Genomic DNA, 27,551 nt, shown 5'->3' with positions numbered 1-27,551 from the left:
TCCGTGAAGCAGATGATAATATTGTCTTTTAAAATGTAAAATTCCAGCATTGACATAAGAACACACAGAACTGGTGCTGTCTCTCTGTCAACAGCCAGGAGATGGACTGTGCAACTCAAAGGACCAAATTCATAAAAATATCTGTCCATGACCACCATGTCCCAAATTCCATCAATTTTGCAGCTCAGATTTTCAGCTGTCTGCACATTATCACCACTCATCTTTCCATCTGTGCCATCTATTTTATTTCTGCTGTCTCAGCTAGATAAGAATTACTTCCTATTCCTATGAGTTTCCTTAAGAAGAAGAACGCAAAAGGAATATTATTTTTATAATTCTTTCTGTGAACTTCCTTGCCAGTGTGGCTTTTGTGCTTTCATTTCAACTGAATTATTCTTGGAAGCAGTGAACAGAAGCCATCTCACCACAATGCTGATGTCTGAATCTGAGCCAGCCAGTGTCCCAGGTGGGCACCTCCAGGGAGCATGTCAACTCATCTGTCAATTTTAGACATTGACTATAGGATAAGGATACTCACATCCTAATATACTCATTACTCTCTTTGGGTTCTGAAGAGAATTTTTGAAGATAGCTCAAGATATAAGAAATGTGTGTGTGTGTGTGTGTGTGTGTGTGTGTGTGTGTGTGTGTGTCTGAATTTGAAGAGAAATCCTGTGCCATGAACACATCAAAGTAGAATGGCTCCTGGGTTTAGGGTGATATGACAGAAGGTGTTGTCCTAACAGTTTTCACCCTTTTTTTTTTTTCTTCTTCTCATTAAAAAAAAATTAAAAAAAAATCTCATTTTCTCACAGAGATTTCTACATTTTTGTGAGAGTCAAAATTAAAATATTTTAACCAGTAACTAAAAGGAAATCAAACTGTTTTATAAGAGACAGAGTTTTCTCACCTATATTTCTGTTTCCCACAGATCCATACTAACTATAGCCTCTACATGGCATTACCAGTTCTTTCTTAATGGTGGAAGAGAAGACAACATTGAAGTCTTCCCTGGAAAGGCAATGGAAACTCATCTCAAAGAATTTGTTCCCTGAGAGTTTTATTCAAGGTAACTCAAACTGCTGAAAAAGTTCTGACAGTTAATTGCAGATTTTACAGTTGGTGAACATGTAAAGTAGCTCTGAGCCTTATACATAGATCTTTGCATTCCTACTGTGTTCAGATATCCTTCAGGCACTCATACAGAAAGATCAGCTCTATTTCTTAATTTTTTTTATGTTTCATAGGATGTGTCTGAATCCTTGTACCTTGTATAAACAGAGATCTTGACTGCAAGATTTGATTTCTCCACTGTGTCCTTACTGTTGCTGTACACTGAGAGGAGAGCTTCATCTGCCTCAGCAAAAACTCCTGTTTATCATGGTAGGGGTTATTCAAACCACAACTGGGAGCTTTGAAAGTTTTGTGCTGAGGCTGCCACCCTCTGCATGGCACCAACGTCTTTGAGAACAACTACTGAGTGTGTACCAGTTCTATACACAGTAACCTAAAAAGGAAATCAATCCTGATTGCACCTAGGGCATAAATGTTTAATACCTTTTATCTTATCTCTTAAAAGTACTTTTAATTAAAAATTGGGCCATTTTTCTTCTTCCTCCTTGTAGAAACCTGCAGAGGGCAGGAGTTACAATAATGCAGTGTAAAAATGTTATCTTCGGCATTTTTAGAATAGCATCATATATTGCTTGCTAATTGCAGCAGAATATTTTTGGAGCATCTTAAATTTGTTCTTCTTTCATAATACTCCCCAAAGAAATATGACAAAGGAAAAGGTAAAAAGCAAGATGTACTTCTAGATGAAAAGTCCTTTGGTTCTTCCATAGATGTTACCATTAAAGGCCAAGACCTTTCCTTTTTTAAGGCAACATGCAGTCATCTGCTGATCTTGCCTAAGCTGCAGTCAAAATGATTTTGTAGATGATACCAGATTTTAATTTTTAATGAGGCTTCAAACTGCTGCCATAATTTTTTCATATTTATACCAGCAGGCAATTCTATAACCGAGACAGATTTTATTAAACTTGTTCTGTGTTTAACAAAACAAAAAAGCAACTGAAAATAACAGCAAAAACTCCAGCTCCTCCAATGCCAGATGCTAACAGATTATTTTTTTTCCAGGAAATGATTTTGTCAAAATGAAAAAGAAATGGGATTATGTGAAAACCCCTGCTTATATATGTTAAGAGGTTTTGTTGCCATATGAAGACACTTTAAACTGTAAAATCCTAAGGAATAATCAGGGATATATTTTTGCCTCACTCTGTTCCTATCTCATTGATGGGAAAGCCAATTGTAGATCAAATTGGCTTTGTATAACTTTTTGATAAACAAAGCCTGTCTTTGGAGCTATTCTTCCAGGTAATATCTGAATTTTCAGGGATCCATATGCATTCTGTTGGCTGCAGGTGTTTCAAAAAGAAGTTTAGGAACACATTTTTGGACTGCTTTGCAATGCAGACTCAGGGGGCTTTGGGCTACAAACCAGTGTGTGAAATACTCTTCCTTTTTATTCTTTCCTTTTTGCTGTAATGCAGCACAACTTCACTGTATGAAGTCTTTATATCTGTATTGATCTTGAAATAGCTCATATAAGAAGTTGATTATTCAATCACAATAAAAACCTATGTATTTGATTGTTTTGCAGTGTTTTTTTCCCTTACTTTACTTTCCATGAAGAAATAACTTTTTTTTCCAAAAACTTCCTCAGTATTTTTATAGTTATTCTGAGCTCTTTCCCACTCCCCCTAGACCTGTTTCTCTCACTCTGTTATGCCCCCTTTGATTTTAAATTTTTAACTAGAATACAAGTGCTTCCACTACTGTTGAAATGCATTATTGAAAAAAAAAAAAAAGGCATCTGTTCCAATTACCTTCCTATTCACGGGGCTGTGATTGACTTGAAACAGCTTCCTCAGAGAAAAAGATGCCTTGATTGAACTGAAACTGTTGCTTGTGATAGAAATGCTTGCAAAAGAACCTCAGTGTTTGAATCTTACAATTTCTGCAAATGCTTTATTTATCATCTGAGGTTCTTTCCTTATTGTCAGGCAGAAGTGTGGTATATAAAGCTTTTTCAAATATAGGCAACAAGAATTAGGGCAAAACGCTGCTGCAGAACAACACAGCAGGAGCCACAAAACAGTAGCACAGACAGATGCAAAAAAACCCCCCTCATTTAATTATAAGGTATCCACTGCAGTCTGATAAATTATTAATTCTCATTATTGTTGCTTTATAACATATCCAAATGGATTCCAAAATTCCAGGAGTAGAACTAGGTCTTCTCATGACAAATGTTTTAAAGATGTGTAATAAATATTTATCCAAACTTCAAAACCTCCCAAAGGCAATTCATCCCATGTACTACAAACACTCATCTATTAAAAAACCCCATTTGTTGCACTCTGGAGATGCTTGATCTTCTCCGTCAACTTTGCAGAGAATCCCTTTGACTAGGTTGCAAACACTTTTATAATTAAAATTAGGTGAGATAAGTCCCACATGAAATAAATGAAGATAAATGGGCCATATTTAAATCAAAATATTATGTGCCCAATTAAGCTATAAAATTTATGATGGAGTTTACTATCAAAACAGTGGTGAATAATTCAAGTCATCTACTCTCCCAGTGGAGGCAAGAGAAGTGCTACAACTGGAAAGTGCATGGCAGATGCTTACTAACAGGGACTAATATTAAATATGTTCTCTCACTGTCACAAAGAAGGCAAGAAATAATTAATGCAAGAATCTTTGGACACTGAAAGAATTGTTCAGTCTGTGTTTTCAGGTTGGAGAGAGGCAGTCACAAAAGCTAAATCCAGCCTCACATCTTTGACTCCCATTTTAGTCAATGGAATGAAATAGGATCCTCCAGGGACTACTACTAAGATGTTGATATAGGTGCCTGCTCTAAATTGCTCTCTCCATCAACTGCAGCAGAAGCTTGCAAGAGATTAGTCTCACTCAGCTAAGGTCAACCTTCTGCACACCTGTTGTGCAAATGGCAGGATAAAGCCTGCACCTCAGACAGGAAAATGTGTAATGATGTCGTCGTTTTGATGTCAGCTGCACAGAAATCTGTGTTTCACTGGACACTGATATTAAGTTCTCCTAGATCTCCACTCCTTTTTCACAAGTAATATGCATCTTGGGATGGCTGCTACACTTGTATAAAGCACATGTACTTTCACAAGTAAAATGCCCTGGGTCTAGCCCATGTTGATGACCGTACTTTTTGCAGTCTAATGGTAACATTGATTTCTCCTTGTAGAGCATGCTGGGCAATCTGAATTCTGCCCAAAGTTCCATAAGCAGAAAACCATTATATTACTGCTTTGGCTTCAGGAGATGCACAAGGATGCAAAGAGCCATTCTTTGACAATGCAGCAGTGGAGGTACCACAAGAAAAGAAAGAAACACCGTCCAGGGAAAAGCTCAAGAAATGGGTCCTTGAGAATCTCATACCATTCAACAAGGCCAGCTGGAAGGTGCTACACCTGTGTCAGGGCAGTCTGAGATATGAGTAAAGACTGGGAGAAGAATATGTTGAAAGCCCTGTGGTGAAGGATTTGGAGGCAGTCATGGAGGAAAAGCTGAACATGAGCCAAGAGTGTGTGCTCGCAGCCCAGCCAGCCAGCCTCATCTCGGGTGGCAGCAGAAGCAGCGTGGGCAGCAGGGCCAGGGAGGGGATTCTGCCCCTCTGCCCTGCCCTTGTGACACCCCACCTGCCGTGCTGCGTCCAGCTCTGGGGTTTTCAGCAAAAAGAAAATGTAGACCTGTTGAAGTGTGTCCAGAAGATGATCAGAGGGCTGAAGCACCTCTCCTATGAAGACAGGCTGAGACACTTGGAGTTGTTAGGAGAGGAAAAGAGAAGGGTCTACGCCGAGCCCTTAGAGACCTTGTACTACCTAAAACAGCCTTATAAAAAAGAGGTAGCATAACCCTTCAAATGAGCAGATAGTGACAGTACAATGGGGAATGGTTTTAAACTAAAAGAGTAGAGGATGAGATTAGATATTAGGATTAAATTCTTTACTGTGAGGGTAGTGAAGCACTGGATGAGGTAACTCAGAGAAGTTTTAAATGCTCTGTCCCTGGAAGTGTTCAAGACCAAGATGGATGGGGCTCTGAACAACCTGATCTACTTGGTGGCATCCTTGCCCATGGCAGGGAGGTTGCAATGAAATTATTACTAAGGTCTCTTCCAACCCAAGACATTCCTTGGCTCTGTGGATAAATGTGCTCCTGTTTGCAAGGTTAGCTTACGTGAGAAGGAGATTCTGCTGAAGATGCACCTTTCAACATTATTTATAGGCAGTGTGGAGTTCAATGAGTGACAACTGAAGGAAGGATGAATAATTTTTATTTTTTAAAATGCTTTTATAAGAAATCAAATCTGAACCATACATATGATCTACATGAACCCCAGGCTATTTTTTTCCATTTTCATGCAGGGTAGCTGGAAAGAAATTTCTATTCTCTGCCACCTCTGATTTCCCTGTCAGCATTCAAGGTCCAGGATCATTGGGAGATATCAAACCATGTAGCCCAAATGACATATAAATGTCCCTGCTTCAGTTTTTCCCAGTTTAGAATTATTTTTCCAATTTGGAAATATTTTAGAACATCTAAGCATCTCCATATTACAGGGTTTTGCAAATTTACAGGATACAGTTAGAAATCTTTCTGAAATTACTTTTCCTCCGTGAACTCTGGCTGTTCCTTTGAATGGATTATTGGTAAGCGCAGCCTTAATGTGGAGAGGTGCTTGATCACTTCTGATCACTTTTGCCCAATAGGGATTTTTCCACTTCAGCCCATACAAGGGCTATCAGTATTGCTAGAGAAGAAAGAGAATTGATTTCTACCCTTCTATAGAATGGGAACTAGGTAAGAGAAAGGAATTGATGGGAATCCGGCTATGGATCTTTCAGCTTGCCAGCATGCATGTTTAACTGAGGCAGAGGGAGGAAGGATATGCTCCAGAAGACCTTCTGGTAAAAACTTTTGCCACCTATCAGCTTGCACTCAAGTCTGAGCTTCAGACAACATTTCTAAATTTTGCTCATTAATCCAGCAGGATTGATGCCTCAGAGCAAACCATCAGTGGAGAGTATGTATTACTGCAGGAATGTTATGCTATGCTAAAAGAGCACTAAATAGCAAAATTAAACAGCCAAACCCAAAAAATGGTGCCAAGGCTGTATGTCCATATGACACTGAATGCCTACATGAATGTTCATTATAAAACCACAACTCGTGACACGTTCATCTACGCTTTCACACAAAGACAATAGCTTATCATTCTGCTTTTCCTACAACTTTTACTTTCTATACAAAGCATCTTGAAATTGTGCACATTGTTTCTGTACCTTACTGACAAGCTAATTTGACTGGAACAGAAGCTTCCATAAATAACAATTGTAACTAGGTTACCACGCTATGGCCCATTTATCCTCTTTAGCAAAGCAATCCAATAAGCCAGAACTCAAGAATTTTCTTACTCTTTCTAAACAATCACATTACTGGTTTTTGGTTTTTTTTTAATGGGCAGGAACTGGAATAAGAAAATTAAAGAATTGAACAATGAAAACTATCCAGTTTAGAACATTAACTAACTTCAAGAATCTTAATTTATTTCTGATTCTTTTACAGCTTACTAATATTTTTATTTCCAATCATTTCAGGAGATGATAACAGAAATTACAGATCAAACTTTTAAATTTCCCTTTGCCTTTGGGGCACTTTGTACTAGGCCCAGAGCACACATAGAGCTATTCTAAAAAATTCTGTTAGTATCTTCATTCATGCTCAAATAACCTTTTCTGCTATAATGTTCTTGCATTTTGCAGCTGATGATATCAGAAAGTTTAAGTGAGTTTAGGAGAATTTGTATCTTCTCTTCTCCTCTAACTCTCAATAAGACCAAATCTCTGAGACAGAGAGTAAAGGTGAATTAAACAAAATGAGGAGAGACCTGATTCCCTTTGTGAAAACCACAATGAATCTAAACTCCAATGTCTATGCATTTTGTACTGTAAGACTGAAACCCATCATCTGAATTTAGACATCTAAATCTGCTTGTCTTTCTATAGTCATATAATCAGAATACAGAAGCACATTTAGCATACAGTCTGTCTGTTTCACGCAGAGATGGTAGAAGTAGGTGAATCATGCCTTCAAAATACCTATTTCTTTTCACTGATTCATAAAGAAAACCTAAAAGGCCTACTGAAGATGGAGATGCCTATAATTCTATCCAACATAGCAAGATTTTAGAAGAATAGAATCAATATTTTGAAGGAAATCAAATTAAGATACTCTACCACATCCCACTCAGCCCAAGAATGTAATTATTGAAGATGTTAAAACTCATATCCAAACTTTCAGATAACACAAATACTTACTTTGTGTCTCAGGTATTTTAAAACTTGGTAAATTTCTCGCTTCATAGATAGAGAAGATCATAGGATCATAGAATGGTTTGGATTGGAAGGGACCCTAAAGATCTTTTAGTTCTTACCCCACTGCCATGAGCAGAGACATCTTCCACTGACCAGGGTGCTCAGAGCTCCATCCAGCTTGGCCTTAAACACTTTCAGGGATGGGGTATCCACAGCTTTTCTGATCAACCGTCAAATCACAATCTCCTTCAGTTTGAAGCCATTCTCCCTTGTCCTGCTAGTACATGCTGCTGCAAAAGGTTTATATTTCTTGCAGGCTTCCTTCAGGTATTGTAAGGTGACACAGTGAGGTTACCACAAAGCCTTTTCTTTCCAGGCAGAACAAACCTAATTCTCTCAGTCTTTCCTCAATGGAGAGGTGCTCCATCCATCCATTCATCTTGGTGCCCCCCCTCTGGACTCACACCAACAACTCCATGTCCTTCCTGTGCTGGGGACCCCAGAGCTGGATGCAATATCCAGGTGGGGTCTCACAAGGACACAGTAGAAGGGCAGATTCACCTGCCTCACAACAGAATCACTGCTTTTGAGTCCAATCTAAGTACCTGCATGAATCTTCTCCCTAACTCACACCATGGAATTATACCCACTAATTCCTGTAATGGTCCAGGCAATTTCTGCTTGACCTGAAAAATATGTCTTAGAAAGACTCTAATGCTTTACTTGGGTCAGAGGTTTCAAGTGATGGAAAATACATTCTAGGCATGTTGCCCTGACCTCTGTCACTAAACTTGTACAGTGCATTTCTAGTTTAATTTTGTTGAGTTTCCACTTTCAGTCACCCCATCATACCATCTACTTGTCGGGCAGATTAAAGAGTCTTGCACTGTTAGAAGTTGTCTCTCTGTGTAGATATTTTTAAATGTGGTCAAGTTACCTCTTAACCTCTTTTTCTCAAATTATTTTTATAACATTAAAGAAAAAAAAAAAGGAAAGATGAAAGAAAGTCACATTTAGCAAGTATGTTCATTTGAACATGTTCTGTTGAAAATCAATGTTGCAGTTGTGTGGACCTGAAAAAGGAGCATGTCTATTAATGATTTGCAGGGTATGGTTTCCAGGAAATTCTGTGAACATCAAATGATCATCTTACTGGTTTTGTTGATGTTAGTTGAGTGGGTATCACCCACCCTCTACTGAGGGCAGGGTTACTGCTGGCTGAATCAAATGTAGAGTAGCAGCTGCAGCTTTTCTAGCCAAAGGAAGACTGCAATCTGCATTGATTTTTAAAGATAAAGGACTAACAGTGGGATTAACAAAGTCCACTTTATCTTTTATTTTAAAAACTAAATTTTAGCACCTCTTTTAAGTAATTTAAGAATTCTTTTCTTGCTTGCTCTATGATTACCTGCGTCAAAAATGTTTCACTTCCTTTTTTTAAAATGGCATCATACCAAGAAATCAGGCTTTCTCTGTCAGTGATTAAAAAATATTGCTTGGATAGCAAGCATCCCAGGAAAACTATAGCACTTTTAACTTACAGCTGTACATGTTCTTATCAATTAAATCAAGGAAGTTAGTCACTACTGGAACTGCAATACACATGTCCAGTTATCCCAGCCTATCTGTTGTTAGGAATGGTCTTGTTTGTGGCAGCCACAATTCTGCTCAGCTTGCCCTGAATATGAGATCACTCAGAACTGAGGTTAGTTCTGAGCCATTTTCCATCCTAATCAGCATTTCTCATGGACCTGCTGTCAGCACAGACCTCTGACTCCAAGGAACTTGCTGCTTTTTTTTATGTGGCCTGAACTGATTCAAAACAAATGAGCTTCAGAAGAGTGTTAAAGTAGTTATTTTTGTATTACCTCATTCACTGCTCATTGTAGAGCTACTACAGGCTCGCAGCTCAAACAGAGCCCATCCTAGCCCATGTTAGTCAGAGAGATGTAATTTAAAGTGCCTGCTGTACTGGTCATTCCCACTGATACAGTTCTTCCTCCAAGTGCCTTGCAGCCATTTGGAATGAGCTCTGCATTTATTTTAAGTGTGTAAACTGCTAAACCAAGAAAAAACAAACAGGAGCAAATTATAAATATGGCAAAGTTTATGAGCTGGACATCATGATAAAGGATTTTTGAGGGGTTCCCAAAAGTGACTTGGATATATCAGAGAATTTCCACATGGGCAGGATGGGCAGATCTTTTCTGCCCCCATGGAGACGGTCAGATGTAGGCAAGTTACAATACCATTAGTGGGATGGCTTGCCTCACAAATTTCTGCTTCTCTTCCCAACTCTAATCTGTCCCTTTCTATTTCACTTGTGCATAATTCCTTGCCCAAACCCCTTGTTTGTACATTCATTTTCTCTAAGAAAAGATGTCTCTTTTCTGTGTTATAGACCAATATCTAAAATCATACTGATACCTGCAATGCTGTTCTCACCAATTTAAAAAAGCGGTGTGTCATTTTTATGTTACAGTGAGCAGAATAGCAATGAGCAAGAATTGAAAAATGCTGTTGAAGAAATTCCATATGTTTCAAGATCCCCTGAGATTCACAGAGCAGATGTGAGTAGAAATGGGAAGCGCTCTGAATTTCTCCCCACCAGACTCTTCCCCTAGAACAGGTAGCCAAGATTTTTCAACTTTCCAGTCTCTTTTGTTTTTGATGTCACATAGAAACTCTAGGGAATGGTAAAGGACTTAAGATGACCGGAAAATAAAACTTTCTTCCTGAAAACTTATTTATTACTTGGGTCACATGGGGAGTTTTCAAGAAATAAAATGAGCTTCTGAAAATCAGGAACAAATCTTTCCTGAAAGGAAATATTCACAGGATTTCCGTTTTCTGGGAATTAACAGGTGATTTTCTAGTGTATCCTGTCTGTCTGAATCTGCTAACTCTCTACCTGAAGCTCTAGGGAGCTGATGTCTGAGGAGCCAAGGGAGCCAAGTTGATGAGAAATATTAGGCTGCATCAGCTCCCAGTTGATAATCTAATAGAATCCAGCCCTAATCTTTCCAGCGTGTGCAAAACTGTGAAGACAAAGTCTCTGCTTGCACTATTGTTTTACCACAGAAACATCTTTTTTTCTCATTTGAAGTAAGTTTTTAAGCATGTTAGGTTCAAATGCACTTCCTGAGGAAGTAGAGATCATTTAAAACTGAGGCTGTTGTGGTCTAACAAGAAGTTTGCTAGTGCAGGTTTATACAGCTGCACAAGTTACTGCTGATAAAACTAAGCAGCATTTCAAATGCTCATGGGATAAGCTTGGAGTGAATATGCAGGAGAGTAGTCCTTTACACACACAAAACTTCACTTTCATCCAGAGGTTCTGGATCTATGGTGCCAAAAGACAAGAAAAGACTGATAGCACCCTGGACATAAGATGGATTTGGTCCTTGTCTATGCTATTTTTTTTGTTTTATGCACATGAATTAGGCAGTTTCCCAGACAGGCACTTAATAAGGACCTGAACACTGAGGAGGGCCCACCCATATGTGTTTATGTGTGTGTCAGTGACTTTCTGTGGCTGGAGAGGCTGATTCAGTGGAACAAGACAGTTTTTTCCATCTCCCTTTTAGGTGGTTTTTCTACATGAATGAATACATGGAATTGCACACATGTATTTAACAGCATTCCCATACATATTTTTGTGTATATTCATGTATCTTTGTGCATATGTAAATATTCTTTGTATAAAAGCTCATGAGACGTCAAGGTGATCAAATATCTCACTCTTCACATGTTACAGCCAGAGTGTGAAAGCAATCACATTAAAAAAAAAAAAAAAAAAAAGAAAAAAAATTAGGGGAAACAAACAGAGTGAAGTAATTCCTGTTCTCTCTCCTTTGTTTCACAGCTGGCACCTCAGCGTCTGTTATCCAGCTCCTGTGGCTCTCTGTGTGACCAGGGGGAGCTGGAAGGAAATGCAGGAATAATGGATCATTTGAGCAGCCCATCTGGGTTAGGGAATATGGGAAATTTGCTGTACCCACAAGAATCTGCTGCTCATGATGCTAGAGTGAGCTAGACCCATACTCTCACAGGACACCTGCTTGTATTAGCAAGGCTATTGAGGAGTAGCTCATAGATTATGGTTAGAAGCTGCAAATTCCCTACTTGCCTGTTTAAAGGAAGGTTCATCCTTGCTCTTAACCTGCCTACAGCTTCCATGCAAATTCTTTTCCCTTGGGCCTTGTGAATGAGAGTAGGGTTGAGCACTATAAGGCTCTACTCTGATGTTTTTCTGCACAAATCGTGTGAGAGCTGGCAAACTCAAAAATATTAAGTCTATTATGAAGCTTATGTATCAGTTTTTCATAAGCCACTGAACTGGAAAAAGCAACTGACTGTTCTGTGGAAGGCTGAGTTTCACCCTCCAAGTGATTTTTTTTTTTTTTTTATCAAGATATCAAGCAATTTTCCAATCTGCTCTTTGGGCTTTGAGCACAAGTATATTTTTTCTAATATACCATCTAGCCCACACCAGATGAGATATTTCTCTATTTGCTGCCCTTGAGATGATCTCAGCTTTTCTAATTTTTTTTTTTTTGTCCATAAAAATCCGGGCCATCAGTATTATAAATGCTGAAAAATGTAATTTTTCACCTTTGCTACCAGTTAAAATGCTGAGTGCACCATTCACCAAGGTGCTTCATTTATGTAACTATGCTAATTTTCTTGTGTCATTCTCCTCTTCATGTTGAAATGCAAAAAGCTAAATTCATTAAGGCATGTAAGGTGTTTTAATTTCGCTGGCTGGTACAAATTATAGAAATGTAGTAAATTTATCTCCAGTAAAATTTGCAAAGGTGGAGTTTGAATGAAAAATATTCTTTTTATTTTAACACATGTTATATAATTCCTGCTCACAAAGAATAATGAGAAAACTACTGGCACTATCTTACTCCAATTAGATTTTCCTTTTGCCTCAGCCTCCCTGGGGCCAATACAGCTCTATCTGTTCTAAAGATAAACTGTGTCACTCAGTCCTCAGTGTTTTCAGGTGGACCTTAAGCCAGTATTCCCTTAGAACCCTTATGTGATAAATAAGCAGGGATTTTGTGTTGATAAAAGCTTGAACTGACAGATTGCAGCTCCAGCCCAGGGTGGCTGTGGCTTCCAGGAGCGGGCAGGGCATCTCTCAGGGAAGGACCACTGCAGTTTTGCCCAGGTTTTAGGTACTGAAAAGGCAGGTGTGGAGGGCTGAGGTGTTGGCTGCCCTCCTGGAGCTGCAGAGTACATGAAAGGTGCTTGCACTGAGCTCCTCTGGAGCACTCAGTTATGGCCAGATGAAATCACTCATTACTTCATATCGCTGTTCGAAGCAGTGCATAGCTCAGGAGCTGCTCCACAGAATTTCTCTATGACATATCAATAAGACATTCAGCTTCAGACATTTCAATTTAATGAATTATTATCCTTATACTGTTCTCCTAAGCATCCATTTCTCACCACTGTCTGAGACAAGATACAGCTAGAAAATATTCTTAACCCAGTATGAAAGCTCTGAATAATCTGATCTCATGAAAAGTTGATCTGAAATCCTTAAGCAGTTTTGCATGAAAATAGAACAGCAGAATCTGATGCCTGTTTTGTCTATTTAAAGTTGTTTAACTTTTAGATGCCCTAACAACCATACTATTATGTCGGCATTATATGCTGGAAACTTTATTTAATATGTCCTGCCAAGTCTGAGGACTAAAATCAGACAAGTGAAGCCTAATTGAAGTAATGCAATTGTTTTCTAAAAATAAATCAATAAAAAGAGAATGTATTGGAGTTCTCTGATTATTTTCTTCCAGACAGCAGAAGAGAAGAGCAATTTCAAAGCCAATGTGGATTGCTCAGGGTCATGTGGCTGTTATGCTTCAGCCTGATGCTACTAGAATTCTGGGAGCATGTCAGGCTTTTCCTGAGTATTCCCCACTGGCAAAATTGAAGTAAAATCTCTGATTTCAAAGAACAAACTAAGACTAATGTTCCTTTTTTTCATGCAACTAGTATCTGATTCTAAATAAGTTGTAAAATTCAGTACAATAATAGCCAACATCTCTTTGAGTTCTAGAGGTGTAAATACAGAGGTTTTAAGTAGCTGTACAGACAGTAAAATCTTTGCCCCACTCTAGCAAAGGGCACTACCCTATCAATTTAATAACACCTACACAGAACTCTGCAAGAGAGGTTTTCAACTAAAACTAAAGCTGCAAACCCTTTCAAAACCAAGTATGTCAGGGTCTCCTAGTTTTAGTGACTTTCTGCAGGTATAGTTATTTTTTGGTGGGAAAGGGTAAAGACAAGGAGGTAAAGGTTTACAAAAGTATTCCTTCTAAAAAGAAAACTCATAGAAATGGGAGCAATAAACTTCTGCCTCTTGAGTGACCACACTAACATCAATTCTTAAAATTACAAGAATTTTAATGACCAGAATAGAATCTGTTCAGAGTTTATATATGAACTGAGAATTTGACATTTTGCTACCATAATATCAGGATTTCCAATATGAATAAATCTGGAAAAAAAACCCTTGGGCTATCCTGTATTAGACTGCCTGCTATGCCTGAGTCCTGCATGTATCACAGGCACAGGGAATATGAACAATCTCAGAAGTGTTGGATTTGCCATGCACCCATGGAAAACCTACATGTGTATGTTTTGTGCACAGTAGCCATTTTTCCCAATGCTTTTTTCTTTAGACCATAGTACAGACCCAAAACATGAATCTACTGACCTCAGCATTCCTTGCATTTACAAGAAAAAAGAATCACAGGATGATCTATGCTAGACAGAACTTTTAAGATTAACTCAGCTAAGTTAACCTAACACAGCCAAGTCAACCATTAAACATTTTCTTAAGTGCCACAGTCACACCTCTTAAATACATCCAGGGATGCTGACTAAACTGCTTCCCTGTGCAGCCTGTTCCAGTGCTTGAAAACCCTTTCAGTGAAGAAATGAGAATAGCAGCAGCATCATTTATCTCTGTTGTACTGCCAATTTCCAAATAGTGGCACGGCTCTATTTGAACCCCAACAGGATCACATAGATAGGTCAGGGAGTGCTTCCAGCATCCATTGCAAGGGAAAGGAAGAGATCCCATTTACCTCCACTGCAAGATCAGGATAGATGATGCTTGAAGCTGAGGTTAACTAAAACTATAAATCTGGTCAGAGGATGAATCTCAGAGGGAGATACAAAGCAAGGTAGATTAGTCACAGGAGATCAGGACATTTTGTTTAACGTTTTGTTATTGAAGTAGTAAATAAAAGCTGTTATCTGATGGGCCTGATGGTGTATGTGAAACTAATCAGTTTTCCCACACTGAACACTCTCATAAACATTTGTGGTCAATAAGCCATGGCTTTGATGAACAAGACAGTGCAGCTCTCATCACACAAGATCATCTTTTCTGGAAAACATCTATGATGTATAGAGATTTTGTTTCTGATATCATACCAAACCTTCAGATAAAGGCCACTAGCAGTATTTCTGGTCAAATCTTTTTTGATTTGTACTTCTTCCTCCCATCTTAGAATTTCTGACAAAAAATGCACCCTTGTATTGGAGGGAAATTTGTTTTCATTTATTGAAATATATTGAAAAATTCTAAGAGATTAAAGATATAAGTTACTGGGAAGAACCTAATTTGTGTTTTAACTGTAAGTCAAGTTACTGTGACATCCTGCTACTATTTTTTACTGCCAGGAACTCATTTTTTTCCTGAAAAAAAATGCTCTTTGCCAAAATTAAACTCTGCACTCTCTGCATTGCTCAGCTTCATTGCAAACCAGGAAAGAGGCAGATAAATGAGACCAATGCCTTCTCCACTAGTCACCTAATCTGAATTGGTTTGATCACTTGGAACCCCCTCAAGTGCACACAGAAAAGCCTGTCCACTCTGTCTGAGTGAGATGGGCAGCACTGCAGCAGCTATTGAAAGAGGGAGGATTTAATGTTCGTGATGTAGGAATGGAATTTGGCCAGGGGTCTGACATCTCCTGGACTCTCTCCCCCCACCACCTTTGAACTCTGAAGCTCAGCAACAAAATTATTTGCAGATCATTTAGGATCACTGAGCCACTCTCATTTAGTCTCTGCTCCCTGGAAGGGTATTCTATTATTTTTTTCTGTTCTCATTTCTGAAGGGATGTAGAACAGAATTGGACCCCTCATTCATACACATATCCATAAATTCCAAGGGCTGTAGCAAAACAAGTGTGAAGATGTCATGACAAACAAGGGCAGACACACCAGGCAGAGGGTCACTAATGTGATATTGAGCCAGTATTTCTCTCTGCACTGTCAGTTCCCCCAGACAAAATGAAATTACTTCTTCCAGAATAGATTGGATCAGCTGTCCCCTCTCTTTGGGTTCTTCTAAACATTTCTATTTGCATTCCCTCTGGACACACAAGTCAAAATAGATCATCACAAGTTTGTAAGCTAGATGCTTGGAAGATTGTCACACATCTGTGCTAAATTCCCTAAGAGCAGAACTGACAAGATACCTGTTAGAAATCATTATCTGTGAGCCAAGGAAGAGATTTCTGTCTAGTTCTGAGTAAAGGCTTAGGGCAGTATATAAGACTACAGGGAAACTAACAATTTTGGAAAATTGTGCTTCTAATCTGATTCTGGGGAATTATAGTTTGACATTGCTTTGTCTTTTTATCCTCACAAAGGCCCTTTTTCCCTTGTCACAGTGAGGTCTTTCTGCTAGTCACATTAGAGACTTTACATGAGCCTTCATAATTGTTTCGTATAAAATACATTGATTTCTATCATCTTGTTTAATGATGTGGTACATTGTTTATAAGATAATGCAATGAACCCACTTTGAACTCATTCTATTATCCCATAAGTAATGCAATAAACTGCTTAACAGGGCAATTAAATCAAGTGATTTCAGGTTAATGTTATTAGACAGTGTTCAAGAACATGCAACTTTTGTTTTGAGGATTGGCTTCCCTCTTAAATATTGGAAAATGTACTTTGCTAATGTTTTTGTTTGCATTCCCCCAGGTACTAATCATATTATTCATTGCTCAAGACCACAAATATTATAGCAGTTTTCCAAACAGAGGAGAGTGTTAGTGTAGCCTCTAGTAGCTTGCAGCTAAGCAATGGATCTAATAACCTTGGAGAACTCCCCAGGGTATTATGCAGTGTTCAAAGCTCAGGAGAAAAAAACATTTCATTATACAGACAGGAGAAAATCAAATACATGAACAATACATAAAGGTAAAATATATTATGTGCTGAAAAAAAAAAATCAGGCTGCCCAACCCACATATCATATGTGATTAAAATTTTTGAAATGGATCCTAATGACTCTTTTTTGGACAGCACCACTTTTTTTTCCATATATCCTTTTTTGGCCCACCCAAAATTCTAGTTCAAATAATCTGCATTACACAGAATTACATTAGGAACTGTTCCAGTGAAATTAAATCTCTACTGTGCATCTCAAGTTTGCTCTAATGATTACTGCTCCACTGAGTATGTAATTTAAAGTCTCTTGTTAATAGATGAGGTGCTGAGCACCAACAGCTAGCTCTTCCAAACTTCGCAACTGAAGAGCTATCTTGCCTACAGCTGTAAAAATCTACTTCCAGTTGGACTTTCATGAAACAATACTGACATCTAACAGTAGGAATAATCCTAATTAAATGGTATTCTGTCATTTCAAAAGGAGTCTCATTGCTGATATTTTTCCTTCTTAGGGTTTTCAGAAAGAGTATTCCATGTAGATTATGGACTTCTTACCTGGATTCAGATTTTTAAAATATGGCTAAAAAAAGATCCTGATAAGCAAACAGGTAAAAAAAAAAAACAAAAACAGAAAGCAAAACAATGGTTAAATCCATTATGCTTTAATTTATTTTTTCAAACTTAATTGAACAAATAAATAATGAAATAAGGACAAAATAATAAATATTGGAATTCTCTGCCCTTCTTTGGGCTGAACAGTCTCAGCTCTCTCAGTCTTTTCTCATAGAAAGGATGCTCTAGTCCCTCAGTCATGGCTCTGCACTGCAATGTCTCTAGTATGTTCTAGTCTCTTTCCTATTGGGAAACACCAGTGGTGTCATGGTGGCATCAGTTGTGCTGGATAGAGAGAGAGGATCACCTCCTTCAATCAGCTGACATTACTTCACCTAAAGAAGCTCAGAATTCTATTTACCTTTGTGGAAAGGACCCACTGCTGCCTCATATTGGACTTGGTGTTCGTCAGGACAAGCTGCTTTCCAGATGGGAGACTTCTACCACACATTGGTGGCTGGGGTTGCTCCTCCCCAGGTGCAAGACATTTCACTTTTCCTTGTGGGACTTCATGAGGTTCCTGTCAGCCCATACCTACAGCCTCTTGTGGTCCCTCTGGATGGTCATTCCTCCTAGTTTTTTGTCATCAGCAAACTTGAAGAAGAGAATTTGCGCCAGCACCCAGATCATTAATGAAGGTCTTAAAAGGGATTGGATGCAGTATGGACTCCTAGTGTACTCTGCTAGCTCCTGGTCTACAACTAGACTTTGTGCTACTCATCATTGCTCTCTGGGTGGTTTTCAGGCAGTTTTCTGCTCACCTCTGTGTCTGCTTGACCAGCCCATTTGGGAACACCTTGTCTATGAGGAACTTATGGGAGGCAGTCTCAGAGGCCTTACTGAAGTCCATCTAGACTGCGCTCACTGCCCTTCCTTCATCTACCAGGACATTTTACCACACAAGTTTATTGAGTTGGTAAAGCATTACTTCCCCTTGATGAATGAATGCTGATTATTCCTAATGATCTTCTTCTTCTTGCACGTGAAAATGGTTTTCTAGCTTTCACCTTCCCAACGGTAGAAGTGATGCTGACTATCCTATTGTTTTCTGGGTCTTTCTTGTTGCCTTTTTTAAAGATAAGAGTGATACTTACTTTTCTCTGGACTTCAAGCATTTCTCTCAGTCATCATGACTGATCAAAGGTTGTTGAGAGTGACTTTGCAGGGACATCTGGCAGCTCTCTCAACACTCATGGGTATGTCCTATCGGTCTATGAATTTATGTATGGCCAAGTTGTTTAAGCATTCTGTAACCTTATTCTTCACCACAGAGCAATTTCCTTGCTCCATTCTTTACATCTGGCCTTTGGGACCTGAAGCTCCTGGAGTGTGCCATTGCTTGTGAAACCCAAGACAAAGAAGGTATTCAGCCATGTCCTGTCTAACAGGTCCCTTCTCCTCTTGAGCAGTGGGCCCACAGTTTTCTCATTCTTCCTTTTGCCACCTATGCATTTATAGAAGGTCATCTTATCTTTGACATCCCTGGCTAAAGCAAATGGGCTTTAGCTTGCCTAATTTTGTCCTTGGATTACCAGATAATGTGTCTGTATTCTTCTAGGCTACCTGTCCTTGCTTCCACCCTGTGTATGCCTCTGTTCTCTACATGCATCCACAACTTCATGTTGAGCTCTTTTTGAATTCCATCCTTTAATCTTTTAATCTTTTACAAAGGTGACCTGATTTTCAACAGTGCTGAGCACTCAACATCTTCTACTGATACACTTGGGAAATTGGGAGATACATCACTTATGAGGAAAAATTCTTCAGTCCTAAACCATTGATAAGCCCTGCTGAGGAAATCAGGAATTCAATTTTTTTCTGTGATTTTTTTTTGACGTAATCTTAAACTGAAGTTCACTAGGTCCAAATGACAGCTTTTCCCATCCATATTAGCTAAAAATTCAATGCTTTTGAGTCCAGCTGTTGCCTCTTGAACTATTTGTCTCACATGCATATTTTGTGATTTCTATTTCTATTGCAGTGTGTAAATTGTTTGCAAAAAAGATTCACATCCAAGCATCTGATCACTTCTTTATAAATCTTTCTATATTGCTTTCATAAATTCCTTTTAACCTGCTGCAAAGATGTTTTATGAACAATAAGAATTCTTCACATTTATACACATTTTTAACAAGAACTGAACAGACATTAATTAGGCAGAACAGAATTTTCAGAACTGTCTAAAGAAGTTAAATCCTGCGGTCCCCTTGAAATCAGCCAGAATAAACATTTAAACTCCTTGTGGGAATGTAGAATCTCATTTGCAGCCATAAGGGCCTCAGTGATGGTAACAAGCACACATCCTTTTAGACACAAACTGCTTGAAACACACCGCTAAGGAAATGCCCCAGGACTGCAGATTCACTAAGGGGCACTGTTAGCTTGGAAGGCTTCAGTCTAGCCGCAAGCACAACAGCCAGGTCACATGCTCTTGGACGCTCATGTTCATCAGGAGATGCAGAAAGTCATTGGACAAGGCTGAGATGAACCTCACTTGGATGCTGTGATCTGCTTCTCGCCTCAAAAAGAGATAAAGAAGAGGCACTCCTTGGTAGCCATGTGAATTTTTTAGACCTTAATTCAGAAAAATAGGTCTCCTGCAAGCAGTGCCTGAAATTAGAAGAAAATTGAGGTTAGACAAAGAGATTCAAAATTCCATGCAAAGCAGAGCATGTCAGGTTCACCTAACAGCACAACGTTTTTTTCATTTGATTTAGTTTAGCACTGTTGCTAAACATTCTGAAATTTTTTTTTTACTCAGCTATACACCAATTTTTCATTTCACCAAACCTGAAAAATATTATTTCCCTCTGCTTTATTTGACATAAAACTAAGCTACACCAGAAGGGCTGACTTTATTATCAAAGATTGCTTAAAAATTACAGGTTCTCTTTAATACAGGTACTACATTCTATTGAATCCAATCTGTTACTTTTCCTCCATCTTTTTTCCTTTTTTGAGATATCTATCTCTAGCATAATTAACTAGCTAGTCCTAAAATGTAATTTATATCAGTTAAATGGGTCTGAATTACGTTGTAGTTAGAGAGGAAGAGTGAAATGGGAAATGCAAATTTGAGTTCACATAAGTTTTTAAAAAGTGAGCACTAATCCTTTAGGGACCCAGGATTTGACAAAAGAATTATGTGAATGATGTATGCTCAGAGAGAGCATTGCTGATAAGGAGCTAAATCCTGATCATTCTCAAGTGTGTGAACTGAGTGAGCTGATTTTTATTTATTCTCTCTCTCCTCTTCACACAAGGATGGCTGGAGAACTGGAGAGGGTGACTCTCGTTCACTTTTTTCGCTCCTTACCTTTCAAGCCTACATATTGAGAGATTCACATGGAAGCAGCATCTATCCAGCCATCATTTCCACAACCATTTTCTGATTCTTCAACGTCTCTTCCTGACTTTCTGATCTTTGGACACAACTGTGTATTTCATGCACCAAGGTAATACAGGGCCCCCCATGCTGCTACTCCCTTCTCTCTTCAGCTGTGCATGACAGAGGTATTCTTCATCCAGAGCCTCACATTCAGGGTTTTTCACTCTGTTTTAAGGCTCCTATCAGTTATAGAAATGAACTTTGTGCAGTTAAAGGTGAGGCTTAGCAACACTAAAGTCATTATCAACAGGTGGTAATGAGTGGAAATGAGATTAGATCCCTATTTTCAGAAACTGCTAAAGCAAATCAACAAGGCTCTAAAAAACTTCCTGCTGGGATGCTGGACAAAATTTTCATCCCTCTGTGTTCAACACGGACTAGAAGAGAAATCAAAACATTCAGAAAGAACCAAACTGCAAGATGAAGACAGCTTACCTTGGTCAGTACAGAAAAATAGAAGCTTAGAGCATTTTGATTGCTTTCCTCCCATAAATAAGTCATGAAAGTAAAAGAGGATTTATTATGTTAAATGAAATTGTCCACATGACTGGAACCAACTTTTGCCAAAAATTGTGAAGATGTGTAGTATGAATAATTTATGAGAAACTTTTCAGAAGAAGACATGAAAGCAAAAGCTTACTCTCCACCAGTTTGCAGAAAAGGAATATGTGACAGGGCAGTAGCCTGTTATCATGAAAGGAGAGAAGCTGATCCAAAAGATCTGCTCTTTTTTATCAGTAAATTTAAGAGAATTTTAACACACATTTCTTTGCTTTTATTTTTTTTAGGAAGGTAACTGAACGTATCATCTGGAGTTGTTTCCTCCTAGTTATACAAAGCATGCTATATTTTTGTGCTTTGCAAGTCAAAAGCTATCACATAAAATAGGAACATCTCACAAATTGTCAGTGCTGGGATTTGCATATATTATTACCATACTTTCTAATTATTTCTGGTTCTATTTGCATAATGAAAAAGGGAATAACTTCTTCTCAATAACAGTAAATATAAAACTGTGCCTGTCACTCCTCCATAGGGAAGGAACTTTATTTGTTTTGATCTAAAGCCTTAAAGTTAAAAATTCAGAGAAAGCTAAATAAAAAAACAATATAAAAAACCAAATAAGATCCTCTTCTGGGACATCCAGTATTTACATCGAAACAAATATATAATTACCAATACTTTTAGCTGTAATTTACTGACAGATAAATGATTCCTTTATTTTCTCAGGTAAGGTGTCTAAATTACTAAGTAAACATCTTGGTATTCTTTCAAGAAAGTAGATGCTTCAGTTCTATTTGCTTTTGTTTTACTATTAATGGGGCATGTCTGAGCTGAAAAGGTTGTGAAGATTTGTGCATTGGGTGACACTTTGTCCTACCCTCACTCAGAGAGAAGAAACATTTTACTGATTGCATATCTGTCTTTTTTCAGAGGCCATCAGCAGAACGTCAGACACACTCACTTGCTTTAATGGCAGAAAGTTAATTTGTTGGTGTTTAGTAGAAATTGAAATAAAAAAAAATGTGTAAATCCTCCAGGTATATTTGATCCTTTTTCATACTTAGCAGCTAAAAATATGGAATGGATAAATTCTTGCTTGCAGTACTTGTGGTGGGAGCCACAGACAGTGAGCTCAGTTCCCATCCCAGGCAGTGGATTTTTACATGACACAGAGAAAATCCTTCCAGGAATATTAAGGAGCCCCAGCACATTTTCATGCTATGTGGGGATGAGCCAGCTCTGAACAATATGTCTGGAACAACTCCATGCAAAGGCAGGAGGCTGAGTGGGAAAAGAACAGCCAAGACAGTCCACTTCAATCAATTAATCTGAACTCTCAGGGAAGCAGCCTAAGTGGAGTGCCTTACTAACATCACTGTGCACCTTCCAAATAAAGGAAAAAGCATGATAAACTGCAGAGAGGGGGAGCCTTATGGTTTTATCACTTGCCATCTGCAGCCTCCTTCACAGGACAGTTTTGCAGGTGTCCTTTTGAACATTGGGCAATGATTGAGTACCATGATATAAAAGTTAATTTCAATAGACAGAAGTGCTGAACCACAGGACTTCAAAACACACAAAAGTCTCTGAATACAATTTACTGTCCATTATCACTGGTCTTTCATTATCTCTGGTAGAACAATTTGCTTCCCCTTCAAAACAAAAAAGCGAACAAGTTAGCTGACTTTGGCAGACAGCTCAGCAGGAACATGAAGGCACCAACTGGGGAGCAGAAAACCTTTTTAAATATCTGAAAAAGGTAGTAATTGGAAGAGGAATGACCAAAATTGTCCAACCTATATTAAGCAAATGTGAAATCTGCCATCAAAACAACCCTGATACAAGCAGAAGGGTAGTGTCAGGGGTAACAAAGGCAGGAGATCTTCCTGGAGGTTACTAGTAAGTAGATTTTGCTGAGTTGCCACATAAAGAAGGATACAAGTATGTATTGGTGTTGGTTGATACCTTCCAAGTATGGCCTGAATCTTTCCCCTGTCACACTAGCACAGAGAAAGAGGTGGTGAGAGTTTTGCTCAATCACATGATTAAATTATGAGCTGCTTCTCAGTGAAAATCTAAAATTTTCTGTCAGTCAGAGGCTCAAGGATTGCCATTACACCTGTGTGATACTCTGGATTATGGACAGGTGTAGAAGGTTGATTAGATTTCTCCTCTTGGTTCTGTAGAGGGAAGTGTCTTTAAAAGGGGCTGTAGTCAGAATGTACCATATTGTGATTTCTTCAGGTATTCTAGCTAAGCAGATGAGAAACTAGAATACAAATAGAGAAAGAGAGCAGAAGAGAAGAAAAGAAAGCATAGCAGAAGAGTAATATTTAAAAAGGAAATGTGAGGAGAGAGGGGGGACACAACAGAAGTCCTGAACAACCTAGCATCAAAACTGGAAAGTGACAGACAGAAAAATCATTCTGCCAATTAAAAAATAATTATCATTTCCATACATGTGATTTCCCTGAAACAAACTCTTCTTGTTTAATGCAAAGCCTGCTGATAAATAGAAATAATAATAATAATAATAAAATTAATAATAATAATAATAATTTTTTAAATGTATAAGTAGTAGTGATAATATTATTACCTGTTGAGTATTATTCTACTCATATATGCAAAAGATTAAGTTCAAAGGAAAAATAGGTGAAATTCTGAATCTGCAGAAAAATGTGAGAGAACATAAATATTTTCTTATTCATTGCTGTACCAATAGGATCTGTACACTTATTATGTAAAGTTAAACACCATTTTATAATCCTAAACATGTATAAAACTTTTTAGATTTTTAAAAGAAATTCCTTTGAGATAAGCTGAGGACCGTGAAAATCAATTTTTTAAAATACAATATTTTAAATTCATTGTTACAATGGGGGAACACATTTGTTTTAAATGTCTCTCTTTCATGTAAAAATCAACATAGGATTCACAAAGTAAAGTATTAACCTGGTATAAATTGCTATGCACAATAATCACAGCTTGTATCAGCCAAGAAATCATCCCATAGTGTGGTTTTGACTAACAAAGAAAATGTTGAAATTTGTTTAAAGGATTACTACCATCTTTGGAATTTTTTGTTCAAACAAGCCAGCTTGGAGCATCATAATATGCTTTCTCATGAAATTTTTAATACTTTCTTTCACTTGCAGTGTGGTCAAGAACAAATATGGAGAAAAGTGCAGCAGTTTTTATTAGATTGACAATTTGAATTGTAACTAAGGTTGCAGTGGAGGGAAAGAAAAACATAACTTGGGAGAAATTGCCTGCCTGACAATCCAACAATCAAGTACAGATGTATTTTACTTTTCTTGTGTAAAATTAATGTACTTTACATGAAAATCAGTAAGACAATACATTCAAATGCTTTGTCCAGTCACACATACTCTACTAATAAAAAGCAATATATAGAAAAATACTAGAACCCACCTAGAACAGAACTTCACTGCAAAGTGTTTGGTAAAATATTGTATATATTGTATCTTACCTATACAGTGTATGTGTAGAAATTGTACATGTATATATCACCCACCACTTGACAAAGCTCTCCAATAATTGTCCTCCTTGCATTTAAATACTGCAATAGTGGATCAACATAATTTGATCCATTTTCCAGGTGGCAAAACAGAAGACAGCCTGGGAAAAGCAGTTTATCAAACTCGTTGAATTGTTAGGATTTAAGTTCCCAGTGTCCTGATATGTTCTAGTGTTCCCCTAACAGGGTCATACCCTGATCTGAGGACTGTCCAAACATGCCCAAAAAGGATTGCAGAGGGCAGGGCTTTATTGTAGCACCTTTCTCTCAGGTAGATAGGACTGTGCTTGTTGCAACAGATGTAGGAGTCACTCCTGAGAGAGAAACTTTTCTTCTGTTTTACCAAGTGCAGAGCACAGCTCTATTCTGTTTCAAAACAGAGGAGTCAAGGGTGACCAGAGAACCCCTTTTTAATGTAGCAGCCAACAGCCAGAGAACTTCTTCTGAAGATAGAAAATTTAGGCCTGAGATTCTTGAAGTCATCACCCAGGAGAGCACCAGGAATCTTGACCTACCAGCCAGGTTGCTTCTCCGAAGACTCTTTTGGTGATTCAGTCAGTAACACTTAATGTACAGTGAGAAACTAAAGCCAAAAGCCCAGTGTCTATCCCATGAGTGCCTTATCCAAGAGTTAGGGAGTCATTTACCCACCTGAGATGCTTTGGTGTGACTCAGGGTACACAGAGGGACATTGGAAATGGAGCCCTCCAGAGTTCAGTTGCTAATGTCAGTAGGCAGTTGAAAGGGCTTTCCAAAATTGAAATTTGGAATATAAACAGCTGAAAATTTCTTAGGAGCCTTTTTTCTGGCACTTAAATTGTGGTTTGAATCTGACCTTTTGTTTAACAGGTATGACATCATTTATCTCTGTACTTTGTTCTAACTGTCAGGAGGAGTTAATTGCAATCCATATGCTAAAGTTCACTTCTACAGAATCAAAATCTAATTATAACCCTGAAATTGTCTTCTTTCCATTTTCAGATAATTGAGGTCTTACAGACTCAATGAAAGAGGAACATATATTCTGCAAATCCTTTTTTCCTTGATGGTTAGGAATGGAAGGTAGCTCTGCTGTATGTATTGATTTGAGGATTTCCTGAAGTTTCTCTAACACTGAGTTTCATCTACTGTGAACATTATAATAAAAGGGGGTCTTTTGGAATGACAGACTTGTTATCTATTAATTTTTCATTCTAGACTTGAGTGAATAAAATCTTTTAGCTGCTGCTGCTCCAAGTGTCTCAAATGACAGTAAAATAGCTACCAGACAGATCTTCACCACAGGGTTTGATGTAGCCTCGTGGCAGCACCTAGTAATACCACGCACATCTCCAGCACCTTTTCTTCAATAACTTTAAAGCACCAACTGCCTCTGACTAGGCCTCTGATATCAGGGAGGGATTTACATAGAAGATCCTTCTCAAAGTGTAAGCACATGCTGGGACACAGAGCTGCACATGAAAGAACAGTGCAACGTCACACAACTGTTTGCAACGAGGTTTAAAAAGAGTAGGTTATCCTTTAGAATCCTGCGCGAGTCTCCTGGGAGAATGAGTGCAACTCAGCCTTTGAGCCTTCCCATGAAAGGCAAGGGATTTTCACTCCCCAAGGTAAATTAGTATAATGCCCTTGAATTCCAGTTATTGCAGTGAAACAGTAGCAGCAGACCAGCTGTCTTCCTCAGATCTAAAGGAAGGCTGAATTTTTTTCACAATTAAATAATACAGGTGCAGCTGGGGAAGAGTATGACCTGTAATTCCTGTTATTGATTCATGAGCCAGGAAGATAATATTTTGGCTTTTAGCTTCCACAGTGGCAGTGGTTGGAAAAATGATCATTTTGCTTGTTTTTTGACCATATTTGACATAACATCAATAAGACAAAGCAAGCAGGGCACCCCATAGTGCTGTTCTTCTATCTGCAGAAAAAGAACTTCTCACTTTTTGGCACATGCATTTTTAAAATGCTTTGTTGTTTTGTTCATACAGATCAGCTGTAGTGTCTCAAACTACAAACAGTGCTTTGTATTTTCCAATTAAATGCAGGAAACCAGAATCATAGTAATTCTGTAGAAAATCTGTATAGACTTGTTTTGGTTTAATTGAATTACATTTAAACACTTATCTTAAAATTCAAAAAGTTGTAGTACTGATGTCTAAAAGACTGCCCAACCTATTTGGACATGAGACCAAAGGAGCTGGTTCCAACAGCTAACACTAGACCTGAATAACTAGAAAAAATTCAAAACTCCTCTAGAAGACAGGGAGGAAAATTCAAACACAGAAATTAAATGGGACATACATTTACCTCAGTGTGATGTCACAAGATAGAATGTGTTCCACCTGAAGACTCACTCCATTGTGTGATTTCATCTAGTATTTGTGATTTCTCAAGATTTCCAGTCTGCATACATTTGTGAAAGACGTAAAGTTATTCCAGAAAGTAAATGACCATAATTTCCCCAAGAGAGGACAGACCAACAAGCACATTGTCCTGTGACAATATCCTATTCATGAAATGTAATGCTTTGAATTCTATCCATCTTTTTCTCCACATTCATCGAAGGACTCATCCCGACCTATTCCCTATTGAACTTAAGAGAGGAGCAACACTGACCTTGGAGGACCTGCACTCACTCACATAACCAAAATTTTGGCTCACTGTCTGTGGAAAATTTTATTACTCAAAGAGAAGGAAAAATTTCTTTCCACTTGTGAACACACTACACATGAAGTAATGATCTTAATTTCATAGCATGGCCTGTATTATTGTCAGCAGTTTTACCCATCACAAAACAATCAAAAGTACCATAAAATAACATCAAAATTCATCCTCTTAAAATGTAGAAAAATAAAAGAATGTGGGATCA

Source organism: Haemorhous mexicanus, chromosome 2 (assembly GCF_027477595.1).
Source record: "Haemorhous mexicanus isolate bHaeMex1 chromosome 2, bHaeMex1.pri, whole genome shotgun sequence".
Taxonomy (NCBI): domain Eukaryota; kingdom Metazoa; phylum Chordata; class Aves; order Passeriformes; family Fringillidae; genus Haemorhous; species Haemorhous mexicanus.
This window is presented reverse-complemented; position numbering follows the sequence as displayed.